General features: G+C 41.7%; 1 protein-coding gene across 3 annotated transcripts in view; it reads right to left on the bottom strand.

Moving 5' to 3' along the window:
• The window catches only part of FAM169B (Protein), a 197,700-nt gene that overhangs the window by 77,626 nt on the left and 92,702 nt on the right, over window positions 1–27,372 (bottom strand). For all 3 annotated transcript variants that reach the window (XR_004308540.2, XR_014934288.1, XR_014934289.1), the window contains one exon: window positions 3,045–3,207. The gene's annotated coding sequence lies outside the window, so the exon portion shown is untranslated. The remainder of the gene's footprint in view (window positions 1–3,044; window positions 3,208–27,372) is intronic.

Below are 27,372 nucleotides of genomic sequence, written 5' to 3'. Positions count from 1 at the left end.
GCTAAGTGCTCAGGAGAGCTTCAGCTGGAAAGTGTATTGAACTTATGCAATAAGGCGTGAAGTGAAAGGATTTTAGGGACAAGGAGCGCTGGAGGCAGCACTATAGACCTGACCTCTGGTTCTAGGGCACATCAGAGCAGTGCTCAGGGCCCTTCCCTGTCTTGCCTATGCTACCACATAGGTAGGAGCTCTATCCAGAGTCCACCATTAAATACGTGTGCCAAGAAATGAACTGTACACAGCAGCTGTTTGAGTTTCTTTTTGCTGATATATCTAACAATGCTATAGAACAGCGATCCTTATGGAGAACACATGATTTCCCTCTGTTTAAATATCGTTATGATGCTACTGTTCAGAAGAACTTGCTTAGCAGCATGATGGGCAGAAATTCTTTCCCGTTGTGCAGTCCCTTTCTTCCCCCGCACTCTCTCACCACTATGCCTTGTCTGAAGCACTTCATGATCTTTTTCCCTCAGTTAACAATCCATTAACAAAGTTGTCTTCAAGCATCTAGATGTTGAAATGAGACTGCACGCTTCCTGCCGCTGACTACATGCAATGTAGCTTTCAGCCACATTGCTCTTCCTCCAAGCTTCAGGCGAACACACCTGATGCATCACATCCACCTAGGAAACACACAACCCCACTCTTTCCTCATTTACACTACCACTGCTTAACTTTTCACCTTCTCAGCCTTTGTTCAGAAATTTAAGATACGCCCTTCTACTGCCAGTTTATTTTTTTTATTTCTTTACCCTCAAACTGTCACACAAATGCCTCCTGACTTGGCGGTGACACAGAGGTTGCAATGTCAAGTTCAGCAGCTGACTCACACGCCATTACTCACACAACTGCCATTCTCCTTTTAACCTCCCCAGCCTGTGTTTAAAACTGAATATCCCCTTAGCTATCTTGATAGGAAATACTTAAGTACTTAAATAAAAATGTTATTTTCAGTATGGACAAGCTCTTATTTAGATACAAGAGAACACGACAAGTAAATAATCTTAGTGACAAATGCCTTAAACCTTCACTCTCTACAATATAATTTCACGGCACTGTTTCCACGCAAAGGTCATCTAAGAATTAGTAATTAGCCAATGAAAAAAAATGTAGTCAATCTATGTAAGATATATAACAGAAATATATTTGCCGCAGTAGGTCCTCTTCCCCAGGTTGCTCTGCATTGTCCAACAGTGACTTGCACTCTAGTACCATTTTTGCTTATCAACCCCTGACTCACTCATCATCACAGGTAAGAGCTGGTTCCCTTGGGCTTTGCTTTGGAGAAAAAGCACCAGACCCCAAAACTCAACCCAGTAACTCTTTACAAACTTAACCAAGCATGCGGAGCACACAGCTTTTCCACCGTCCCTGAACTAGGGAAAGAAGACCTCAAAGACTATTCAACAAGCTGGCATAGGCAGCTTCATCTGAAATAAATGTAAATGCATTTTACCATATATTATGTGATTACAGCCTCTATCTGCCTATGGTGCTATGTTTTATTACAGGCCACCAAAAATAATTAGCTGGTGACCCAGAAAACTGATATATAAAATCCTTTTAATCACCAATATGGCTTTCAATTAGATAGTGTAAACTTATTAACCTTTTTACTGCTGAGATTTGATTTATGGAATTCCAGCTGCATTAACATTGCAGGGGGAGATAGAAAGTGTCTTGTACGATGCATTGGGATTAGCAGCTGATAGCTGGCTTTGCCATCACACAGTCTCACAGAGCAAAGGTAGCATCCTGCAAGTCCCCAGGAGCTGATTTCCATCACAGCTATGTTAAAAGTTTTGTCTGTGAAGTGAAAGTGTGTAACTTCTGTCCCTTCATAGACAAACCTGAACACACAGGCCAGTTACTGATTTCACAACAAGCAGGAGTTGTGTGAGCATTGCCTGCACTCAGAAATAATAAAGTGTGGCACCTTTGGTGCCTGAACTTACTCACATCATCAGATATACCCATATATTAAATTTGGTGAGTTCTGGTGCATGGGAAAACTTAACAAATGCTTTATTGAAACAAAGACTGAGCATAGGGGGAAGGGATGCTCCTTTGTTCTTAGAAGACAGCTTTCAAACACATTCTCCTTTCATTTTAAGTAGTCAGGTACTTCCCTCGGTAGCGTAGTTGTAATGTTCTTTCTTTACACTGAAAAATCAGAGAATTCCCAAAATCTTACAGATTGATCTCAGAGGATTTATTCACTTCTTCACAGTAACCAAATGGCAGCTAGTACTTTCTACAAGGTCTTAAGCATTCTTAAAGATAACACAGAAGAGAAACAGGCCACCCTAAAGCCTGCTAATTAAAAAGCCAAATAGCTAATCTGCATCAGATGATGCATCGAGATCCAATAAAAGATAGAGGCATTCAGAAGCTAAATACTATGCCATACCAAACTTGATTGAATCAGTAAAGGATAGACAGTCCAGTACTCGTAGCCCACAAGTATCATTTCATATAAGCCACAGGAATATATTGAAAAGTAATTTGTCTTTCCACAACTTCTGTCAGCAGTTCTCCTTATTATTCTTTATTGACAACATGGAACAGCAATGTTCTGTAAGATCATTCCTGCTACAAGCACTTAACCCTTGAGAGCTGCCTTAGGAAGACTGAAATAATTAACAGACCTGAGAAAAAATTTGCAAATAAATACCAGCTTTCAAATTTTCAAATCTTACTCTTTTTCAATTTTATGATGTATTTTACAGCGAATCTCTTAATGGAAATTTCAATATACAACACTGCATACAAACTAGGAGAAAGAAAAGTCATTGTTCACCTAAGTTTTTGCTCTTCAAGCTCAAAAAGCTTTGAAAGTCCCAGCAAAGAGAAGCTATGAGGGAAGATGCTTCAATAGCCTTTACCTATAGAAGGGAAACATCAATATTTGCCAACATCTTTCTGAGAAGGAAGCATTATGGAAAAAGATGCAGATTTTCGCTGTTGCAGAAATTGACTTGTACGGTTACTCCAACCTGAACAGGACAAAGACCCCCAAACACACACAGTGTGGCTCCTACCTGGACACCCAGCAGCTTCATGCCAAGGACAGCTCTGATGTCTCTCCTTCTCTCAAGACCAGATTTCTTGTACAGCAGAACACCACATGCTGCTGCCATCCAACCAGCTCCTCCAGCCTCCGCAAAGGCCCATCACAGAGACAGCACGATTCTTAAGCATGTCCTGTGAAACAAGGAGAATAAAAATCAATGGCACTACATAATCCAGTCAGTGCTTTCCTTTGCTCACAAATCTTCATTTGTTCAGCTGAGAAAATTATGAACGTTGTCTAGATATAATACAGTAAAGGCAGTCAATGACAAGTACAGCATAAAGGCTAATAGAGATGGTGCTATGATTCTGGTATATCTGTTCTGTTGAAGCACATGTATAATTTTTAATGAAAATGGCAATGCTTTATGATAAGTCGACATCATTTAATGCTCAATTACTACAAAATTCCTTTGGAAATATATATTAAATGCAACAGCTCTGTAGCTATATAAGTAGGGTTCCCTGAGACGGATGTTATCTCAGTGAATCCTAGGGAAATGTCAAGTCCAACACCAGTGCATTCAATATTCCTGCCCTCTGGGTCAGGTATCCTTTCCCCTTCTCCCACCTGACATTTGAGATGAGTCCTTATCTACAAAGAGAAGAGCTACATGAATTATATATGTGCTGCACTTTAAAAAAAAAAAAAAGGAATTTGTGACACAGCCCAACGAGGCCCTCAGCAGTGATTAACTGAGACGTTTCTGAATTACACAAAAAGCTACAGCTCCTAAACAGACCATTTTCTCTTGAAGGCCAAAAGGTTTCAAAACCACATCATTTATAAAGGAAGCATTACTTCAGATAAAACGCAAAACCTTTTCAGCAGAACTAACTTGCCTTCAGCTTCCCAAAGATTCCCCTTAATGAGAAAAGTACCTTAGGCTCTTGTCCTCTTCTTGTAGGAGCTTTTACACCTTAACTTCCTTAGCTCTTTCTACCAGAACTCACTACAACGATCTGAGCCCTCCAACTTGCTGAGCACAGGTGGGATCACTTACACTGAAAAGCAGGGCAGGACCTCCCTGATGGCCCACAGCTGCTGGCATCTCTGCTTTCAGCCACAGCTGTCGGTGCTGTGACTCCCCACTGCTCTCCTGGCAGGTTGAGGGAAAACTCGTTTGTCCCAGAGGTATTTGGGAGGGAAAGCATGGGGATGTGATCAGTGAAGCAGCAAATTGAACCCTAATAACGAATGGCCAAGTCTTGCTGAAGAAACCTTAACCCTGAGGCTTCTCTAGTTTAACTACAATCTCTATTACTCGCCATTAGCAGCAGAAGCAACAAAAATGACTGGACTTGGTTTGCAAGGTGCTTTTGAGAAGATGAATCCGAGGCCGCCCTTTCTGCTTGGATCTATCCACAGCCAGGGTCATTATCTGAATGCAGTCCTTAAGGTGACTTTGTATGTATAACTCACTGCCTGAGGGTGGAGGTGCAGTGGCCTCTGCAGTGTGAGGGTGCTGCCCTGCATGTGTTGCAGTGAAGCCTAACGAGAATAGACAAGATATGAAAGACTCAGGGGTCAGCCATAGGTCATGGGAGCCTTCAGTTTGCAACACCACTAGGATCCAAAGACAAACCTAAAGGAGTCTTTCTCTTCCCAGACAATAAATACTATCAATAGCTTCTTAACAACTTAGGGAAAGCAATTTAAGGAAGGGGGGCATGCTAAGTGCTCTGCAAGAGCTAAGACCCTTCCATTTAATCCTAAATCATATTTTGCATCTTCTGCTGTAATGATATTTATCCCAGACCTCCAGGCAGCTCAGACACCTGGCATTAATAGCCCATTAATTACTTCAGCATGGGAAATAAATTTTAATATCTTTCTCTTTGATGCTCATTACTAAACATTTCACACACTCCCAAATACACCAATCCTCCAAGTGCCTCTTCACTACCTCAGGCAAATATCCACACACTGGCTCATCCATCTTCCTTCTTGACGTAACTTGCTTTATTTTACAGTTTGACTTTAATCAACATCTTCCCTCAAACCTGGGTGGCTTGTAATAACGTTTACACCCTTATCCAGGGTCACCACTTCATTTGGAAACTCAGGACAAGGTATTTATATTTTGTAGTACCCACATTCTCATCCAGTTAAAGGTGATTACAACATCAAGTTTGGTCCTGTGCTTCAGTCTCTGAAGATGAAAGGTGGCATGAGGTATAATGGTAGCAGGTCAGCACTTTCAGTAAGCATCCATCTGTAAACAAGTCCCTTAAAATACTGCAGCGGTGTGGAAGGAAGCTGCATCCTAATTGGGTATAGCAAAAAGCCACAGGGCTTATAAATATAACGTGGAGGTTATCTGTCTTGCCAAAAAAGAGGTGGTTCGTTATATGAAGGACACATTATCCTTTTCTCTTCCTATGATTCAGCATGGTAAGTAGTCATTCCTAATTGGCTTACAGCTTAGTATGAAATATTAGGATGCCAAACAATGTGATGACACAGCTGGATTCCTAAGGGAAGCCAAAGAATGATCTGAGAATAGAAGAGGGACAAGAGCAGATGCAGATATTAAAAAAAAAAAAAAAATAGTTGTAGTGTACAGAGCAGTGTGTCATTCTTTATCCTCCTTCACCACATACAGCATGCTGCATACAGCACACCACTCTCCCAGTAGAAAGGCAAGAGACCTGTCAGTTCAGAGCTCCTAAATAAAATGTGGGGGAAAATGAGATTGCTGGGAGCACTGAAACAGGAAGAGGCAGCAGGCTGAATAAATCTGGGCAATAGCCGCCTCATCGTGAAAAATATACTGCACAAATTTCAACTCTCTTTGTGCATCAAATAATGATTTCCTCAAATTTATTCTTAACTGAAAAGTACTTGCCAAATTACCCGCTCAAACAATCCATGGGTCACTCACAGGAGCTCAGCTTTCAGAAGACAAGCACTTAGACTAGGCACCCAGGTCGTCTGCTGGGGGCTTGTTTCCTGGTCCTGGCCTCAATTCAGGAAGGTAATTAAACAGCTGCCCACCTGAAGTCAATAGGGCTATTCACATGAACTTAAGTGCTGCTGTCTCTTAAGCTGAGGGGAATAGACTTCTCAGGGGGAGATTTTTGCTGCAAATACTGGTGCTAATTCAAAATTCACTTTCTACAAAGTCCTCCTGCAGTCAGCTGAAATTAGCTATATCCACTGTTGTGCCTGCCAGGAAACTTGATAGAATATTGCCCAAAGTGAACATAAAGGAGAAATAAACACAGCAGAAATTAATAACAGGAGTTCAGACCAGTAGGTTGCAGAAGACGTGTTATAAATTTCATCCAGCTGTAATGCAAATTCTGCCAAATGAGTGGGAACATCTCTCTTTTTATATCACTGTTTCACTGCATATTAATAGCAACCAGTTACTGATGCGGTACTAAAATATTAATGATATGGTCATAAACCTGAATCAGTGCCTAACTTGGCAGAACAACATAGGGTGACTTTTCAATCACGTGCAAACAGAACCACTTTTCACAAACCCTTTTGTTACCGTGAGACAGTGTGAGCAGCAGTAATTGTGTGGCTAGTTTAGGAGCAGAAACTGATAGTCCTCCTTGGAAAATCAACAGCCTTGTTGAGGTGTACAGCATGGGTGCCCTGATATTTATGCAAGGCTGAGAGAATTTCAAACCAGGCAGAAACAAAGTTCATGCAATTAATTAGTAAGATTCCATCTATGATTTTGTCTGCAGCTGGTGTGACTGACTTTTATATGTACATTAGAGGGAATAGCCTCAAGCCCCTGGGGGCCGATCATTTCAGCAAGATTTAGCTCTTTGTTCTGGACTGAGCAGGATGGAAAATGCTTCGCATGTAATGCAAGAAACCCAAAGCAAAATTCAGAATGTTTGCACCTGTCTGATGTAAGAGCAGGTAAATGCATTAAGGCTACACTGCGTTACCTGTAAACACAACAGAAATTTAAGGTGGGTAAGAGGATAAAAAAGACAGAATTTTTTCTTGCTATGGCACCTTTTAGATTTCTCAGTCCACTTCCCAAGCCATCCTGCTGAGGATGGTGCAACAGCCAGCTAAACAAGGCTGCTTTGGGGATGCTTCATTGGATTCATCAAAGAGAAACATGTCTTGATGTCCCATTCCTCCTCACTTTATCCACACACCGGCAGAACTGGGCTGGTCCAGATGATGCCATTTCTCTACATTTTTCAATCATTTTTAATTGCAGTCATAAGTTAAGGCAGGGAAGGACAAGCACAGAGGGATTCTGCATACAAGTCCCATCAGTCACTAGAAGGAACAGTCCAACCTGATCAGAGACGCCAGAACACTAAGAAAGTATTTTCTTTCTACATTTACACAGGGCACAGCTAGTGGGTCTCTAGCTCTTCCCCTGTCAGGATTCAAAACAGACACTGGAGGATACTTACAAAGCCACATTTTACATAGGTGTATCATACCAAGACAAGGTCCCCACTTCAAATGTTTATCACCATTTCTTCTCAGTCATCAGAGCATAAGTAAGCCGACTTTGGTCATAACTAACTGTGTTTTCAGTTTACAAGTGCAGAAAATGGCATGAAAATAATGTTATAAAAAAGGAAGGCACTTTCCTTCTAGTTTTCTATTGCCATTACATAAATGAGGGCCAAAAATACCACTGAGACATCACTTAGCACTGTTAGTCCCTGGGCGGCAGTTCTGATCACTGAGACAATGTCATCATTACTTGCTGACCAGAGCTGCAGCAGCCATTTACAGCAATGATAATCTCTCTTCATTATATCTGCGAGCAGATGCCATCGAGGTGTGACTGACAATCAACCCTTTCAGAATGAGTGATCATAGGTTTTTCATTGTCCTCAAATCCATTCGCTCCTTGTTTATTAATGACACAGCTGAAATTGTAGAGTTGCTTCTGCTCAGGTGGGAGATAGCAAACATTTATTTGATTGACACCTGTCGTTACAAAGCTTTCTCATACACCTCAAGTGGTAAATAATGTAGTAAATCAAGTTGCCAAGCATAGAAATGGCTGTGGTTTACAGGTTACCAGCGCAGGATTCCACCTGTTTTGAAACTTCTTCTAATGAAACACTGGAAGCACACGGAGCCATACAAGGACCTCTCAGCAGTCACTCCTTCCTGATCTCAGAGAGCCAGATCTTCAGTTCCTAACAGAGTGAGTGGTAGTTGTAGTATTTTACAGCTCCTTCACACAACAAAATAATCAGCACTAGTGGAGCACTGGGAAGACAGTTATATCTCCACATGTAGCTACTTCTCAAATCCACGGCCTGCACTGGTATTGGTGCCGTGCTAAATCTGCATCTCAAAACTGCCAAGAGCGTTGCTCACAACATCTCCCACATCTGAAGTCTACTCTCTTGGAAGAAGACAAGTCAAACATAACTCATTTCTTTATTCTTTTTCTCTCTCGCTGTGCTTTACAGATGACTGTTTCATCTCATCCTTCTGTTTCCAAGAAAGACCTTTCTAAATCCTCAGGCAATATTCAGAGCAGGCAGATTTTTCTTTGAGTGTTTGAGACTGATCCGATCAATTAAAGGAAAAAAGAAGGTTGCAGAACAACTTAAGCCAAATACCCCACAGTATATAATCTCAGAGGTCATTCTATAAGAAAAATACTTTTTTTCTGTGGGCAAGTAAATGCAAAGTAATGATAGCGGCGATTCAGCAGAACCCCCTTTTTCATCTGTCTTGTGGGATTTTATGTATTGTTCTCTCTGTTTAAATGGTTTATATGGCAGGGTAAGGCTACTGAGCTCCTGGACACGTGTGTTTTGTTCTCCAGCTGTAAACTAGATATTGTGGAGCACACAGAATTCTCCCCGGCTGTTTTGCCTTTCCACATTTGCTCATGAAATCTATGAATCCTCTCCAGCCACAGACCTCCTCCCAGCATGTGACACACAACAGGGGCCCTCAATCTCATCTCAGGTTGTTTGGGTCCAGCTGTAATGTAAACTGCCCTCAACACTGCAGCTCCCTTACTGGGTTTAGAGACTCTCTTTGCAACTGAAAATTTCCAGTGAAGTACAACTGCTTCCACAAGGTGAGTGTCCCCTAAGGCCTGAGGAATCAGAGCTGACATAATGTGAAATTTGCTTTCCCCTTTACCGACTCTGGCTAAATAAACTCATCTTCTGTACAGTAGGACACACTTCATTTTCCTGCCCTTCATTTTCTTCTCCCTCTTGTTGATTCCAAAAGGAGACCACATAGACCAACTATCACAGCCAATTTGATTTCCAATTTTCTGGGCAGCTTTGCAATCACACTCCATTTGTCACCTGAATGCAGTATCGAATTTGCAGCCTGGGTGTGAATGACTTCTGGAATTATCTCCCCTGGACAAGACACCAAAGCAATTCAAAAGCAAGTAAACAGAATGCCGAAATACGCCTGAATAGGATTATCTCAGGTTTCCAAATCCTAATCCTGTTACTTTAGTGGCTATCCATTTCTCTTTTCCTCTTCCCTTCTGGCTAATATTTTCCTACCTAGAACTTCAGCATTGCCACAACAGTCAAATACATCCTGTAAAGTCACTCAGACTGCACGAACATTTAGAGCTTGGCAAGCTTCACTGTAACACCAAAATACTTTGACAACCACTGACCCCAAAAGCTGATGTGATCAAACACATCCCCCCATGAAAGAAAGAACAAGACTGTAATCAGTGTTACCACTTTAAGGAAAATAAATCCTAATCCTTTGCCTTTCTGTGGTATTCCTCTAATTGCTGTTTCCTTACACACTCAAACACCTACAATTTGGTTCCATTGTTTGAATGTCACTTGGAATCAAATCAGTGTTGCAGATACAACGTCTTTGAGCCTTTTAGTCCAGCTGTGAACTTTGGGCTTAATCCTTTAGGGCGCCCTTGTCTAGCAAGCTTTAATGTATATTAAATTTTCTAAAAGGAGAGCGAAAGTGGTCAAAGCAAGATAGTGCAAGATTCTGTGTTTCATAAATTAATAAGCATCACCAACTGCATTGCTTGACCCTTTAAACTCTGTGAAATTAATATAAGTAGACAACCAAAGTGCACTCGGCCCCTGAAGAGCCTTGGAAGTTCACTTAAGCAGTCCAAGTTTCCTTAAAGTTTTATAAGCCAGCTTTTAAAGCAAGCCCTTTGTACTTATTACTGGTGACAGTGAGCATTACAACAGCCAATGAACCTTTGCTGACTTCCAACCCCAATATGGTAGAGCACAGTTATCAAGGGAAATATCAGAATCAAAGCTTGTATATTACATTGAGGTCCTGACTCTTGAAAGAGCCCCCCATAGACTCTTCAGAGCATGTCAGCGAAATAAACAGCTAATGTTCTCAGACATCTACTTACGATGTACTGATATTATTGTTTACTTAAGCACTTTTGGCATAGCTAAACCCCCACCCACAATAAAAGATGAAGCCTCTTAAGAGGAAAGCTGTGATGCTCTCAGCTCCTTCGCCATAAGACAATATTTTAAGATCTTTTATTTAGGCTGGGAAAACACTTGGCGGTGGTGAGTCAAGCAACACTAAGTTTGCTCCTTAACAGATTAATGGATTTAAATTATTAAATGGCATTAGGTAGGCATGGTGAGGAATACATGGTCTTCCCTTAGCCTTCTGTGCAGGGTAAGTCTGCCTTGAACAATGGGGAAAATGTGTATCCACACCTGCTGCATTTTGGCATTAATCTTGCAGTCACTTGTAATACTTGAGTTAGCATCCTGTAGAAATAAGATATCTCACCCTTGCCAGCTGATTATATTTTTCATAATGTAAAAGGTTCTTGCTGAATTATTCAGGTGTTTTTCCCACTGCTTCAAAAAAAAAAAGAAAAAGAGACAGACAGAAAAGCTACAGCAGGTTCTTCACAGGTACCTAGGAACAAACAGGCTGACAGGCAGTTGTGCCCAGTAGCACTAATTATTATTAGGATAAACAGCCCAATTAATGATGATGCTTAAACTATATTTTTTTTTCTGAATGGCAAGTGAATTTCAATAGCCAGGTAGGTGATGAGAAATCACGGAGGTTATCTGATGGAGGATATCAAATTCTTATTGCATGTATTCCCTGCCATGAGCAGTGAAGTCTGGGAGGGCATGTGTTACCTGTTCTCTCTAGCTAGTTAGAAATCCTGTTGAAGCATTTGGGGATATTTCATTACAATCTTTTCACTTGTTCAACTCATTTCTCTGTCTAGATCTGGACACTGACAGAGACAATAATATCACTGCATGGAGAAAATAAATACCTTAAACATAACATAGACATTTCATACACATACCGTAACTAATTATACATGAGAAATTAAACCCAAATAGAAAGCAGAATCCAACTATCAGAAAATAACTGATGAGATTCCTTACCAGAAACATAGGTAGCAAGAAGGAGCTGGAAAAATGAGGTACTTCTCATGAATGTAGCCTGCAGATTTTATGCAAAATGAATGTTAACAGGGACAGCCTTGTGACAGGTTTGCAGTTGCTGCCAGGCAGATGCCTCCTCTAAGAATAGTGAAGTTCATCTAGTAACTCCCTTATAATGAAATATAAATTGGATCATAACTGAATGTTGAAATGCTGCGAGTTTATTCTGAACTATGTTGTTTCCATTCGGATTTTTTTTGTGAACATAGCTAGGTAATTATTTTTGAAGATAGAATCATGTGATTTGGTGTCATTATTAATAATACAGCTAATTTGAATTGGTTTCCTGATGTCTATAGCCATCCACAGTTGTATCAGTGGTTTAAATGGATGGCCTGACTCTGAAGGAAATTAGAGTATATTCAAATGCACCCAGTGCACTGGCTGGTCAAGTAGTCTAAGAGACCACCCTAGAGCAGCATAGCAGAACAATAACAACATTTTTGACATGAGAGAAAGGAGTTTCTGCACTTAGGACTGCCTCATTTGAAAACCAGTCCTTCATGGCTACTGCTTTTCCTCAGAGCTAACACTTGTAGCTTGCAAGCATACCATCAGTTGGTAGCAGGAAGAAATATCCAGGCACAGAATAGTGTTTTCATTAAAGTAGGTGACAACAGAGGGCTGTGTTTCCTTCTGGGGAGTGAAAGCCAACTTTGTAAATCCCCAGGATTCTATATGAACCTCAGAAGGTGAGTCTGATGAAGTCCAATTTAACACTGGTAGAATAGACCACATAGGAAAAAAAAGAAACAAAGAAAAAAAGCTATAACTCCTCACTAGTTCCCCAGAACTAGAAAACCATCTGTGTAACTCTAAACGGAGTGGAAGTGAGATGCATCTGCCCCAGCTCAGAAAGTTACTTTCCTTACTTGGAACAGTTCCACAGAGGAGAACCTACAGGAACTTGGAGATGGGATATTAATTTGCTTTCCACCTTTCCTCAGGAGATTTCCAGCCTTACAGAGCTGATGAATGAGTACTGTCTTCCCAGCTCCCACATTCATTCAGACCTGTGACACATCTTTGTCTTTTGGTTCCCTGGATCAGAAAAGCTCACCGAGTCTCAGGGAATCTCAGAACTGCCATCCAAGTCACTAAGGTCTTCTGCAGGGCACGTTTCATTACCAGCTGGAAAAGAAAAGCCCCTTTTATCCACTCCCCTGGGGCTAACTCATATTGAAAATAATTTGTTCTTAGCACTTTTAGAGGCAGGCTTTCAAATGATGAATGAAGAAGAATATTCTCTGTCACAGGGTTTTCTTTGTTTTTCAAGTCCTTAGAGCGAGTTTGTGATCTTTGAAACCCTGGTGGTAAGAGCACTGTCACTATCCACTGAACTTGCCGCTGTTTTCTTATGCAGAAGGCTGAATGTGTCTTGAAAGAGAAAAGTAGATACTCATTTTTTATCCCAGAAATATACATTTAGGGTATTTCCATGAATTAGGTAATTAACTTGGGGTGCAGATCCACATTTTCTCTCTTTGGACTGACTGTTTATCAACACTTTCACCACTGGAAAGAATTTTACAATAATGTGAAATGGCCAAGTTCACAAAACTTTAAAGCAGCTGAAAAGTCCAAGTGTGTTATTAGCAGCTTCAAAGTTTTTAATGTTTTCAGCAGAAGCTGGTATAATTTTCATGAAGCAGCAGCTGCTTTCCTGTCTATTTCATCAGCAAAGCTCATCTTACAGGTAACAAGCAGAAAAGTGCTATAGTGAAGCTAACAATTAAAACCACAAATACTGCACTTGGATCAGAAAATGCTATTTGCACAATAAGCAAATATTAATATCAAGGATATAACTTAATAAATGTGTTGGATGTTGCACGTTACCCTGTACAAACAACTTCTAATGAGAACAAACACCACTGATCCAGCCTCACAACAACATCCAGATGCCTAACTCCTCTTGGTTTCCTTTAAACCACTTACTTGAAGTTGCAAGAACTTTTTTCTTATTTAGAGTTAAATCAGGAACCTTTGTGCAGCACTGCCTTCTGATAAAGAGATGTGCTTCCATCCTTTCAGCCCACTGGCTCTCCAGGACATCACTGCTTTAATTAATAACTCATCTGTGACATCCTTGTTTCTGGAGTCCCACCTTTCTGCCTCATGCACAGAGGAAACTATGCCCCATCTCCACTACCAATGAAGACGATCTTCACTTCCAGCTTTCTGCCTCCAAGAAGGGATCAAAAGGGGAAATCCTGCCCAATTAGCTGTGACCATAATGGAAAGCAGTTGTCATCTCCCATTCTTGGAGGGAATAGATTTGAACAGCAGTTTCCCAGTGTGTGAGATGGAAATGGCTTGGGGTAGCCCAGGTGATTCTTTTCTGCCAGCTAGGGGAATGCTTAGTATGGGAAAATTCAGAACTTAACATGTGCCTAACCATGTAAATTAAAGCAAAAGAGAGGGGCTAAACTTTGAACTACCACAAAGAAGCCTAGAGTAACTTATAAGCTACAACTAATAAGATTTAATTAATCCACTTCTGCCCATGTAAATCTTCATCCTAGCTCTCCATTTAGTCTACTGACACTGTGGCAAAGTTTGCATTAGCCCCCAAAAGAAACTCCTGCAGCACAGACAAAATACCCTCTGTATCCCCCACAAAGAAAGGAGACTTTTCCACAGCTCCAGAAATACTCATTTGACAGTTTCTCCTTCCTTGGCTACAGCTCTAGTAATTGATCTGCTCTATTATTTTTTCCCTATTCTTTCTCTCTTACATTTAAATATGTCCTTCATATTTCCGGAGCTTTTTTTCCCAGCCTGTATCTCCACTTTTACATTATTTTTTATCTCTCTCCTCTATTCTTCAAGTGTGAAAAGGGTGCTCTGTTCTCTAATATTCATTTTTCTTTTTTTTATTCTCCAAGTACTTTCTTTCCCATCTGTAACAGCCCCTAATATGCACCTCCATTCGATTTTACTTACCCAGCTTGAAACCCTCTCATTCTAATTACCTTTTCAGTTTTCTTCTATTTCTCCCTTGAGATGTCTCAATTAGTGTACTTTTTCTTACTGGCTGTCACCTCTGAGCTACAAGGTGGGTCTAACTCCAACTTAAACCATGCAGAAAATAAATGAGGAGCCATTCTTGGCGGCCCTGCTGAAGGTGGTGTTACTTTACAAACTAGTGCACCTCTAATAGATGATAAATGGGCAGAAAAGTGGCCTTGTTAATGCAGCAGCCCTTGATTTGGTTGCCATGCCGTGTCCTTTCATTACTCAAAGATACAGGAAAGACAACCTATGCTAAGTCCTGGCTGATGTACTTCCATACAAAGAGAGTGAGTAGGGGCTAATTAACATAGTTCTGGTCAAAGCCCAAAATTAACTCTTGTTTTTAAAGACTAGAGCTAAAGATGTCATTTGTCTTGCCCATAATTATATTTAGAGGTAAGTATGGTGGTAGAATAACAGCAAGCAAAATGAATCTAGGAGTGAGTTTTTCCTGCCCTTTCTATCTCTAGCACAGCACTAAATTCTATTTCCGTCAAAGCGAACAGGATAAAAATGCAGGTGGATATCCACAGTACATTTCTTTGATTAAAATTGGCACCATCGTATTGAAGTTCACACAGAGCTTTCAGAACCCGAGGAGTAAATTCTCTCTCTGCATGCTCTCGTATAATGGGAAAAAGAGCACTCTCCCCACCAGAGCTTGAGCCATGCAGCCACCTGCAGGTGTGCACAGCTGATTAAAGTGCCAGGCTCAGACCAGAGCAGTATATCCACAGGAACATGTCCCGCTCCGTGCACATGTCCCACGTCAATTCAAATGACCCAAGAAATCTACAGCTTATGTGAGTCTGTGCAGCATTCAGGAGAAAGCAGCTCTCATTCTGTATTAGCAAATCATTACCTCTGAATGGCCCTTAATATCTTTTTTGGTGTAAGTACAAACTAAGGCACTATAATGATTTTCAGTGAGAAGACAGAGCGTAAAACACATCACAGCATCTTTTTTGAAGTAGTAGAGGGGAAAAGGTCACCCATACAGACCCCTCTAATTCTAGTGATATCATCATTTTTACCAGCATCCTTTGTGGTGAGCAGGGAGTCAGGGCAAAACTCCTCCTCAAGGGATCAGCACTAGGGGTCCCTCAGCTTTTCTCTCTCTGTGTCCTATTGTACTGATAAAAGAAGTTCTGCTTCGCAAAACACAAACAACCATGGTATCCTTTCAGAAGTCTCACTATGCTATCAAAGGTGAACTCTGAAGGATGTGTATATCCCTGAGCTGTGACCTTCAAGAACTCCAGAAGATTTTGGGAAAGTAGGGCTTATGTGACTGAAAGTTTATATCTTTTTTCCCAATTGTATCAGTTATCAAATAAAAGTTATCCCCCCTCTTTAAGGATGTTTCCTCACATACCTGTTACAATCTCCATAGCTATTATATTACTACCACTACCTTTACAAGCAGTAGAAGCATCTTTATGATGACATCTGCTAGTATCAACTGACAGATAAAACCACCAAAGTCCATCTGGAAATGTTGCTTCTTCCCATAATATCTTTGCATCCTCCATGAGATTTTCCTACAAAACTTGGTAGTAATTTGTTTAAACACAAAAAGTTCAAGATTTATACGTTATTTTGACATCTACAGCATTCAAACTCTCTTTGGGGTCCTGTTAGTTGAGTTTCATCATTAACTACGTGGAACTCTAGACCTCCAAACCTTGCAGTGTTGTCATTTATTGGACCTTCCCTGATATTACAGGCTACCTCTCTCCATTCACAGCGGCAAAGACATCTTCCTGCAGCACACACAGCTTATCTTATACTCCCAAAGGGAAATATGCAGTACAAAACAGAAAACCATATTGTGACTGCAGTGATCTACAGACAGTAAACAATAATCCTGAAACCAAACCACATTCTGCCTTTCCCTGCAAGAGCGCAGACCTAGCAGAACAAAAGTGTGAATTGAAAATAAAAAGTCCTTGAATTCATTGCTAGCTCTCAGCCATCAGGGACACAAAGCCTTCTCTTGGCCCTCTCAGCATCAGGAACAGCATGCTGCAACGCCAGTGCTGGGAAATGGCTTTTAGTAAACCCACATGGCAAAATTTTGTCAGCGAAAAATACTATGATGTTTGAATAGGACTAACCTGTGAAGTTATGGCAGAGCACTTTCTCCTTTGAGATCTTCCTATGTAAGGCTGTTTTACCAGTAATGGCAACTAGATTCAGAATTGCTACCTTATGCTACACATATCAGTGCAGGAAGCCATTTCAAGGTGACTTGCTGAAGGACTCACTGCCTTTTCATCTGTATGTTTGGTTACAGTTCATACTACCTCTTGACTCGGAACTCACAGTATCATGGTATTGCTCTCCTTAACATCAGTGAGATACCTATAACAACAAACCACTTCAACTGAAGCAGAGCTCCTTGTTTGTGTTCAGCATCCAGCAGGACAAAACCCATCAATGCTGCTTGGCTTCCAGTGATTAAAGTAAGTGAACAGACTCCTTTCCTTTGAGGAAACCTTAAGCCAGCAGGAACTCTTATGTTACAACTGCTTCCCTATTTCTACTGCTTTTTGAGAGCACCCCGGTCTTTGCAGAGCGGCACAAACCAACACAGACAACTCTTAATGTCATACGTGGCAGCTCCAAATGCTTACAGTTTATGTAAAGCTATAGAGCCAGTGTGATAAGATCTAATTACCAAGCAAATTAGTAAAAAAACAGCTGTAAGTTTTGCAGAAATGTCTGGAAGTGCAGAGTAAATGGCCACAATTGATAGAGTTATTGCACAGGCATCCTGAGGGCACAGTCTGCAGCACTTGAGTCCTAACCAAAATCACTGTCAACAGTTGTTGTTTTCTCCATTCTGTTAAATGAAAAGCGCATGAAAATGATCCTGCAAACAGCCGTTTAATATTCTCATGCACATGAACTGCAATTATCAGCAGAAGCAACAACAAACCCTGCTGTAATGTGTTCATGGTTAATCAATTCAATTGATCACTGTTTATTAAATAAAAACCTGCTCTCTAAACAGTTCTTCTCTAAATGGCATGTTGTGGAGCTCTTTTATTTCACCAGCTTTCTTTAAAAACAACAACAACAACAAAAGAACACAACAACATGATGTTAGAAAATCAGATCGATTAAAGCTTTTAATTTAAATCCACACTAAGAGAAGCGCTCGCAATGTATAGTGCCTTTACAAAAGCATTAGCTTAAAAGGGGAATGAATCAGACTAGCCACTCCCTGGAAGAGCTACACTGCATCTGATTCGTTCCTATTTTAAAGGCTTTCAAGGCATGTTAGCAACAGCCAGTGTATTTATCCGTGTAAGAGACAGTCATGACCAGGTCAGCTCAGGATATCAGGAAGTGGGCCGTTGATAATGCAGATTAGGGGCCATGCTTTATTCACATCAGCACTGTTTCATTGATCACCCCTATTCGGCACCTTTAGAGAGCAGATCAGAAATCAATGAATCCCAGGCTGAAGAGATGTTGTAGATAACAGAAATCCTCTATAGTCAGTTATCTCCCTACAAGGAATAACAGTCTTGCACAGAATTGAATGCTTTAAATGTACATACACTATACGCTACTCAATAGAAGACTGACACCAGGACAGAGCCTGGGCATAGCCCAGCCCTGAGCTAATCTACATGGCTGAATGCAGCACCAAGAACTTCCACCACTGAGCCAGAGTCCTCCTTGCCCTTCGGCTGCTCCAAATGGTACAGAAGGGAGGAGAAGAGGAGTGTTGACACACAAAAATAACCTCATGGGATTTAATTAAGACTACTGAACCTGTGTCACTTGTAATTTATGGCAGATTTGAACCCATGCTCCAGAGGGAGAAAATGAAGGCATTTCCAGTACATTAACTGACTTCAATAACAAAGTCAAATCTGACGTCCTATGACCCTCGAGTGAACGAAGACTAAGGAGTCCCTGTTATCCCAATTATTTCTGACTAGATTTGTGAGATGTTTGCACTACCGTGGAATCCAGCCACAACCAGGTACCTGCCCTAATGGGGGAAGTGCAAAGCCTCCCCATGCCACAAAACCCTTGCGAGAGCATTAGAAACCTCCGGCAAAATTGGGTCATTAATGGTATGTTCCATGGAGAAAAAGGGATGTTGGGCATTTTCCCTCCCCCGGCAGCAGGCACCTGGCCTCCACAGGAGCTAAGGAAAGGCTTACAAATAAAGCCGTGCAAATAACTGGCTTTGCCTTTTATGGCCAAAGTGAAAAAATAAACTTAGCAAAAATGCTTTAGGTCAACTAAAATGTTTTGCTCAGCCTCATATCAGGCGTGTCACCTTTCATCCTTTGGGATAGGGGAGGAAGGGTGAGAACATGCTTTATTATTAGGCAAAATGGGGTACATTTTGCAGTGGAGGGGAGGAAAAAGACTAAAATGACTTCTTTAAATCTATTTTTCTCATTCTTTGATTTTCATCCAGAATTTATTGCTAGCTACACTAGCAACTTTCAAGTAGGTTCAGCTGACCCAAAACTATCAGGGCTCTCAGGGACACGGGGAAAAAACAGTGAAATATTCCCCTCAGATTAACTTCTACAAAGGTCCTTCAGGGAACTGAAAAGCAGAGATACCTTCCTATTTTTATTATTATTATTATTTTCTTTTTGAGGAGCCAGAGTAAATGAATTCAACAAAATAACACTAAAAGGAAGACTTCTCATGAGATGAGACAGATGTTGTGCATGGCTGCCCAGCTCTGAAACCAACAACAATGCCAATGAGGCTGAAAGCTGCAGCAGTAGCAGCAGCCTTTCTAGTCTGACCTGTTTGAGAGAAAAGGGATTATTAGGGAATAAAATTAAATCCTTTCCATATAGGTTCCACAGCCACTGAGTTTAGCACGCAGATGTCTAGTGACTGTGTTAAATCCATCTCTCCCCCTAGGCTTGCTAGGCAGCGTCAAATGAATTTCTGACCATGCTGATAAGACAGCTGACAGTGTGCAGGGAGAGGAGGGAGGCAGGTAGATCCAAGCCAGGAGGACGCCGTGGGGAATGCTGCCCACACAGCAAAGACATCCCAAATCTGTGCCTAAACCACCAGCCTTGCTCTGGGAGCTCTGACAGACGCACCACTAAAGGGTGTGTTTTTCTCCTTTAGGAAATGGGCACTCAAATTGGGATAGAAGCAATGCCGCATCAAAGCTGCTCATAATTAGGTACAAATTTTGCTTGTAGTTCAGCAATTTATACGGATTAGCAGCAGCTGACCTTCTCAAGGCCCCCCGAAAGGCAGGTTCCCATCCCTGGTCACAGAGTGACCTCTAGTGTCGCCTGCAGCGCACACACAGAGCTGGCACAGGGCAGGCACAGGGACAGGCAATACCCGCTGAGATGATGCCCGAAGCCCAACCAAGACCAGCTTCCAAAGTGGGCTAAAGCGGGTGCCTTCCCCTTATTTTACCGGCAGTCCACTTAAGGCAGCTGATGGCACAGTTCCTTCCTAGAGGCTTCTCCATCTGTGCTGCACTTTGCAGAAAAGAAGCACCGAAAAGCCTAATGCTTTTGACCTTGGTCCTTGCTGTGTCTTCTGCTTCCCTACTTGTGAAGGCAGGTTGTTGCTCTTGCTAACTGCTACATGGGAGTATTAGAATTTTTTACACCCTGGCATACTGCCCAACTGGCTGTTACTGCCATCACATAATTTCACAACTTCATTTTACTCTGCAATAAAGCTTACTGCAAGTATTTTGACATGGATCGAGTACTGAGAAAAGCAGATTTTCACTATCGGATTGAAGTCAGTGTTGTACAGATGCCCTTCTGGTATTTCTGATTCCTATACTTTAAGCTACTTCCTTTTGTCTCTCTCTTTTGCCCCCCTCTATAAGCACAACACAGAGCACACCACGTTCTGCCACGCTGCCTTATTTTATCGGCAGACTTACACCATCCATAAAGCAAAGCGGCCCATGTTACCCATTTCTTACTCCATGGAACTGAGATAACACTGCCTACAATTTAATAAATAAAGTAATCCAGTTTTAAAAGCATCAGAAGATGTCATTCACTACACAAAAGAGTTGAAAAAACAAGTGCCTATTTTCAGCAGGAGGGTCTAAGAAATACACTGGTACAGGCAAAGTGGCTTTTCCAGACAAAATGAAAACACGAACAGTATAAACAACAGGGTTGGCATTCCTTGCAGGCCATGATTATCACTTATCAAATTGCCCACAAGCACAGCAAACCAAGTGAAGCAGCACATCACACTGACAAACACCAAACCAAGGCCCGCAGGAAGCTTCAGAATGCTCTGTCCTCAGCTGGGGGAAATAAATACTGTAGATTAGGCCTGAGAGAATGACCCTGTGCTCAACACTACCTGTTCCCATTTCAGAATCAGAAAAGAGAGAAAAGGAATCCACTGTTCAGAAGAGAAAAAAAATCTTCTAACGTGTGGGGATAGAAAATGCAATAAAATGCTAAGGGAGCAGCCTGGAATACATCTGGATTTTGTTTGATTTGGTGTTCTCAGGGACTGGTCCAATAGGCCTTGAAGTCGCTGGAGTAGTTTCCATCAAATTCAGTGAGCATTTAACTCAACACCAGTCTGACAGACCTATATCCAAGAAACCTCAAGTACCACTGCATTAGGAAGAAATCTCAGCTGAAGGAGAAAGCAGGTCTGATGACAGCTGAAATTAAGGCATGTTCAGCACAGGACGCTGAGTTCAAATAGGAGGGAGAAAAATTAAAAGATGCTGTAGACTGCCTGACTGGACACAGATTCTGGAATAACAGCACAAATAATCTGCATCCATTTTCAAAGGGCAGTGGACCCCACATGTGATAATCCTGGGTTATTCCTGACTGGTATCTCCTCCTGTAGACAAACACTCCCATGTTAAGAGTGAGGCGCAGTATATTGACAGGAATAAACTGTAGAATTCAGATATGTTTGTTAAGGCCAAGACAAGTGTAAACCTCAGAGATAAAATTAGGGAAAGTTTCTAGGTGTAACTTGTTGAGGAGTCTGGGGAGAAAGCTAAAATCAAACACCACCAGACAGACAACTATCAGTAACCCAAACAACAAAGAGAGGTACAAAAGGCCAGAGGAATAGCAGCCCAGATGGTGGTCATGTGAAAAAAAAAAACACATTCCACAGATTGCAAAGCACTTCACTTATTTTTGATTATATAAAACAGAAGGATGGCAAAGTTAAAAAAGAAACATGCTTGGGCCACAATCATCACAGATATAAGCCAGTTGTGGCCCTCTCTAATTTGAACCACTGTTTCTGGCTTTATTTTCCCGTTAAATACTTTAGATGTTTTAGAAGGGAAAAAAAAAAAAAGTAAGATTTAGAGTAGTCCGTACCAAAGTCGATAGTGCAGGAAGGAGTGGGATTTTCTTTTGAGAGGCAGAAATTCTAGATAATGTTAAGGTGGTCAACAGCTACTCGCTGCATGTGTCCCCGAGGAAAAGATGAAAGTTATGGTGATGAGGGAAGCGATAGCACTGCAGCTTTTTTCAGCACTGCCTGAGCATCAGTGCCCTAACAGGAGAGAAAAATCACCATGTCAGGAACATCTCTCCTCTTTGTCTTCATTAACTTACATTTTGGCTGCACTCCTCAGAGGTGTGCAGCAGAGAGAGATATACAGGCTGAAAAGGGCTCAGCTGGAATTGCAGCCCAGTTCTGCTCTAAAATGACTCAAACTTCATTAAATAAAATAAACCTGCTGTAGCCCAAGGATTGAGAGACTTGTAGTTTCCCTTGCTCCTAGGTTAATATAGCAAAGCTGGCACATTGATAGAACACTTAGCAGGACAGTGGGATGTGTTGAATTTAAATGAGTCTTCATTGCTGGTAGGACTATACTAGGTACCTCATACATAATCTGCCACTTAGAGGAAGAGAATATAGCTACAGAAAGAAGAGAAAGTGTAAAAATCTACAATTGCACATTGACATCGATTTGTCACAGAAAACTGAAGATCACTAGGAGTGAGAAATTAGAGAAAACCATAAATTCAACATCATAGTCTAGATTGAGAGGATCTTCTAATTTAGATATATCTGACTGTAAATCAGCCTGTTATAAAAACTATCAGATATGCCAAGAGGATATCATCAGAAATCCCACAATAGATCGAGCTCAGGTACTATATCCAGTCTACAGTACATTTGCTGGACAACTGAATCACACAGCAAATCATTGACTACCAGAATGCTTCAGCTGCCGTGGATATGTTCATACGCTCAATTCACAGCTCAACTTCAAGTCATGCTACACAGGTGTCAGGCCTCAACCACATACAGCAGATGATATCAAGTCATGATACCCACCACAAGCATGTGATGGGGAGTCTGTCCATGAGTTCCTAATGCCCATTAGTTGGAGTTTTCTACTTGCAGAGGAACATAGTAAGAGCTGCTGATCCAGGAGTGCTGTCAGACATTGAGAAAACAGAATATACAGTGAATGCCTTGTTAAACACAAAGCCTTCTGCCAAAAGAAAAGCAATATGGCAAACTCGGCTCTGGTTCCAAGTCAGTCAGGTCAGCATTCAAGAAGGGACTTTAGCCATTGAGATACCCAGCCTTGGATTAAAAATACTGAGCAAGGGCCCGTGTGCATTTTTATGGACAACGCCAGGGCAATCATGTACCCTTATGCAGAGAACACAGCAGAGGACAGAACAAGTCAGACAGAAGTACAGCAAATAGATTAGGTAGCATTTGAATAAAGTGCCATGAGAACCAAACCAACGATAAAAAAATGTTCCAGAAGAGAACAAAAAAGAGAACTGGAATGTCTCCCAGGTGAGAATAGCAATTAAATAGACATTTCAGAAACTTGAGGGCAACCTGTGAGTTCCCCCACACCACCCTGCTCTATTTATGCTGAAACCAAAACAAAATAAAAATAATCAGGCAAATACCATGTGGTTTCCACTATATATGAGAGAAGACATTCTGGGAGGAATGCCCAATGGCTAATATTTATTCTAAGCTAGATGCATCAGTAGTGTTCTGGCAGCAGTACTAAGGCACAAAAAACAGAGTTTGTGCCTGGGTGCACTCAGTTCCTCCCCTGGGAGACACTGCCACCTTTAGCTCCATTTGGGTTTTGCTCTGCATGCACACTGAATGCAACACGCTTTTTATGCTATCTGGAGGACAAATACTACATGCAGTACCATTTTGAGAGACAAGTTCTAAGAGTTTTGGGAAGACATTAATTACATAAGTGGAAATTATAAAGCAAGTAGAGAAGCTAACATATCAGAGTGGGTAATTATTGTTAGGTTCAGTCAATCAGCAAGCATTCTGCTTTAGGAGATGAGAAACTAACACTTACTTAAAAGGGGACTGACACAGAGAACTGAGAGCCTGCAAGTTCACACTTCCATACAGGCATATGTTTCTACCTCACCTTTCACTGACAAGGAAAAACTATCTTTTGGGAAGTTTCTCCATTTTGTTTCCTTGTTTCCTGCATTCCTTCCTGTTCAGTGGCCCCATCACTTGGAGCTGAGTTGCCCCATTTGGTTCTTCTGCAATAAAAAGCTGCAACCCCTGTGTTACCCTCTCTGATAATCAGCCTCAGCACCTGTGCTACGAGCCGGGGCTGACCTGTTTCTTGGAGGTGTGGAAGTGAGAAGTGATAACCTGGCCTCTGTCTGGACTCCTCATGTTTCCTTACACGGCCACTGACTTCTTCCTCCTGGCTCAAGATGTGACCTATATCACTCCTGATAAATGAATTATCGGAAAAAAATATTCTGTGAGCAGAAAAGCAGTTACTTAAACATCACTTTTTAATGCCTGTCTGCTTTCAATCTGTGTCTGTATCAGTGTGGGGGTGTTTGACACAAAACTGTACAATTCCTAGAGTAATTTCAAGTACAAATTGTACCAGATCCTCAGAAAGAGAGAGAGATCCCTGGGATGTATTTGGGTAACATAATCAATTCATACACAGTGTGCGGGTGTGTGAGTATGCAAGCGAGTACAAAAAAAGCACACGTACACACACACCCACACAGCACGGCAGGATGCTGCAGAATCCCACAGACATCATGAGTATAAAAGCCTGCCTTTTGCATGCATTATTTCTGAAATTTCTCAAGCCCTCCTGTTTCACAAAGCTGAATTATTTAAAGCGAACATGGAGAAGCAGGATTGCACTTTAAAGGGGAGGAAAAACAAACATTACCTGTATCTGAGCAAATCAGATTTTGTTTCATACTCAATTGCTCACAAAGAAAGTTTATAACCCTGGTTTGACCTTACCCAGAGCTGCAATTTTCCAACTCTCAGGGTGACAAAACTAAGTTGAAACCTATATCTGAATACAGTGACAGCAGTTTGACCCTGGCTTGAGTTAAACTGATTTTTATATCTAAAGACAACAATCCCTTTTTGTGTCGTCAGAAGTAATGCAGGGGGACAACAGTACAAGAAATGTCACAACATGGGGTGCTACGGACTGGAAAAAAAGGCTCCTTGATGGGGTCCCCTGGTCTCTGGTGTGCCCCTGGTAAAATGATCTAAGTGATTCTGGCCCATTGCCACGAGGCCTCTTCTTCGCTGCCTGTGCAGAGAAATGTGTTACAGCATTATGAACATGTCACTGGAACTGTTAGCAGTACAGAGATAAAACCTCACTCATCTTTAGTGCAGTGTGTAGGAATGCCTTTCATTCCTTTAATTATTAAGCTAAGTGAGCTATCCTCAGTTTCCCAAAGCCAGTTTAAACTGGACTGTACCCTGCAGATTCATCACTTATGGGATGCTGATGAGGAAGAGCTTGAAAAGTATTTTGCTCTTTTCCTCTAGATCTTCCCCACTTGCTTGTTCATTAAAATAAATGAACAAATAAAATAAAATTAAATTATTTATTTAATTATTCATTAAAATAAATGAATAAATTCCTTGGACTCCTAAGCCTTTTGAATCTGAGGACAGCAAACACCTTGAGTAAGCTGTAAGCAGAACTGGCAGCCTCATTGCTTATCAGCTGCCAGCATGGGGCCCCAGCTCCAGCCTGCTGTGTCATCCCAGCTCGGGTGCTCCCAGGAAACAGCTCATGAAGTTTCCTGCACCTCCTGTCTGAGCTCAGCGCTGGCACAGCTCTGAGGAAGGAATGGCCCTTCTGCAGCAAAGCAATGTGCCTGTCATCATTCCTGGAGCTGAGAAGCATTGGGACACTCAGGAAAACTCTTGCAAACACTTCTATCTCAGCTTCTGCAGCCCAGGCTGTAGGCCCAATAGGGGGTACGGGAAATAAAGAAGAGAAGATGTAAGTTTGAGTTGAAAGCAGCATAATGCACCCGTCCTATGCCCAGGGCTGCCACCTGCTAAAGTCTGTCCTCCACCCAGCTCCTTTGGGCTGTCTGCCCACCATGAATAACTCTCCTCACCCATTTGGAGGTCAGAAGGAATAGCACTCTACCAAAGGAATACGGGTTCAAACTAAATCCTTGGTACACAGGCCAGTTTAAATCCTGATATTTGAATAATGAAACACACAATATCAACCAAAAGAATCATGGTCATTCAGGGCTCTGATTTTGCTTTTCAGACTGGGTGTAAAACCTTGCGTTCCTTCCAAATCACATGTTGCCATCTGTCTCTGCTTCTCACCATCTCCATTTGGCCACATGCTGCTCTTCAGGGCATATGAATGCATCAGCCAGTAAACAGGAATATTACTTGAGGATTCCTTCTCCCTGTAATCTTTTGGTGCTTCCCAAAGTCTGTCCCCTTCACCACCCCTACCCTACCAACAAACGTGACCCAGAGTTTGAACTAACTCCGGGATTATGGTAGTTCTGTGGATAACATGAAAAAAAAGGCAGGTAGAGGAGAAAAAAGTACTGTGCAAGTAGTGTGAGACAAGAGAACCTTTGTTTTAGGAGAGAACAGTGGAAAGAGTAAAGCTACAAATTCATCGGCATCTGCAGTATGGGATATATACAGCAGATGAGGAGGATATTGTTTCCCAGTGCAATGGGACTGTTAACAATCACAACAGGAAGGCAGAGAAACACCCTGTATATAGGTAGAACTTAATGTTCTGGTCCCAGAATTGAGCTCAAGGTCATCAAAGTACAGAGTACAAATATAATTAACAGCTATGCTTGTTTGTGTAACATCAAATGGTATCTGAATCCCAGAAATTACAGATATTCAGATCAGTCCCAAAGTTCCCTACATGCTTCATAACTTTCCCATGTTAGGGCTTTCCTCCTGTTCACCTGCCAGACATTAATCAGGATAAGGCTGAGCCCAAGGCACAGGGAAAACTCCCTACAAACCCTATCCTTCCCAAGCAGCTTTCCAACATCCCACACCTCCTTTCCTTCTCAATGCTTTCTTGGCTCCTTTGCTGCTTAATTTTACACTGAGAACACACTTCACTGCCAGGCAGGACATCTCACACATGGTTCACATCACCCAAGGTACATGCTGGGAGCACAGAAAAGCCATGGGGTGGTTGGTAGCTGATTACTGTCACCTTGCATGGGTTTGGCCACTGAGTTGGCTGCTACTGAAAGCAGCTCTCAGAGAGCCCTGCTCCAGTGCCGGCTACACTACTGCAACATAGAGCCAGACCTGGAACGCAGCACCTTAAATCAGCATTGGTCTGAGCTATTCTATGTACTAAACCAACTCATGCCCATTCTTTTTATTCTTCTCCCTAATTTCTCCTGTGCGTCTTTGCATACACTAAATTGTGTTGGGGAAAAAGATTAACACAGTGTCTGCACTGGATTTTTTTCCTCTCTGTTTGTACTGAGAAAAGGGGGATAGCAGATGCTTAACCCCCAGCAGGAACACACCACTGATGTTAGCTTTGCAACCTCCTCTTCCTTG

Source organism: Coturnix japonica, chromosome 14, assembly GCF_054131305.1.
Source record: "Coturnix japonica strain WE chromosome 14, WE-NBRP24, whole genome shotgun sequence".
NCBI classification, from domain to species: domain Eukaryota; kingdom Metazoa; phylum Chordata; class Aves; order Galliformes; family Phasianidae; genus Coturnix; species Coturnix japonica.
The sequence above is the reverse complement of the archived record's forward strand: the minus strand, read 5'-3'. Positions and strand labels throughout refer to the sequence as shown.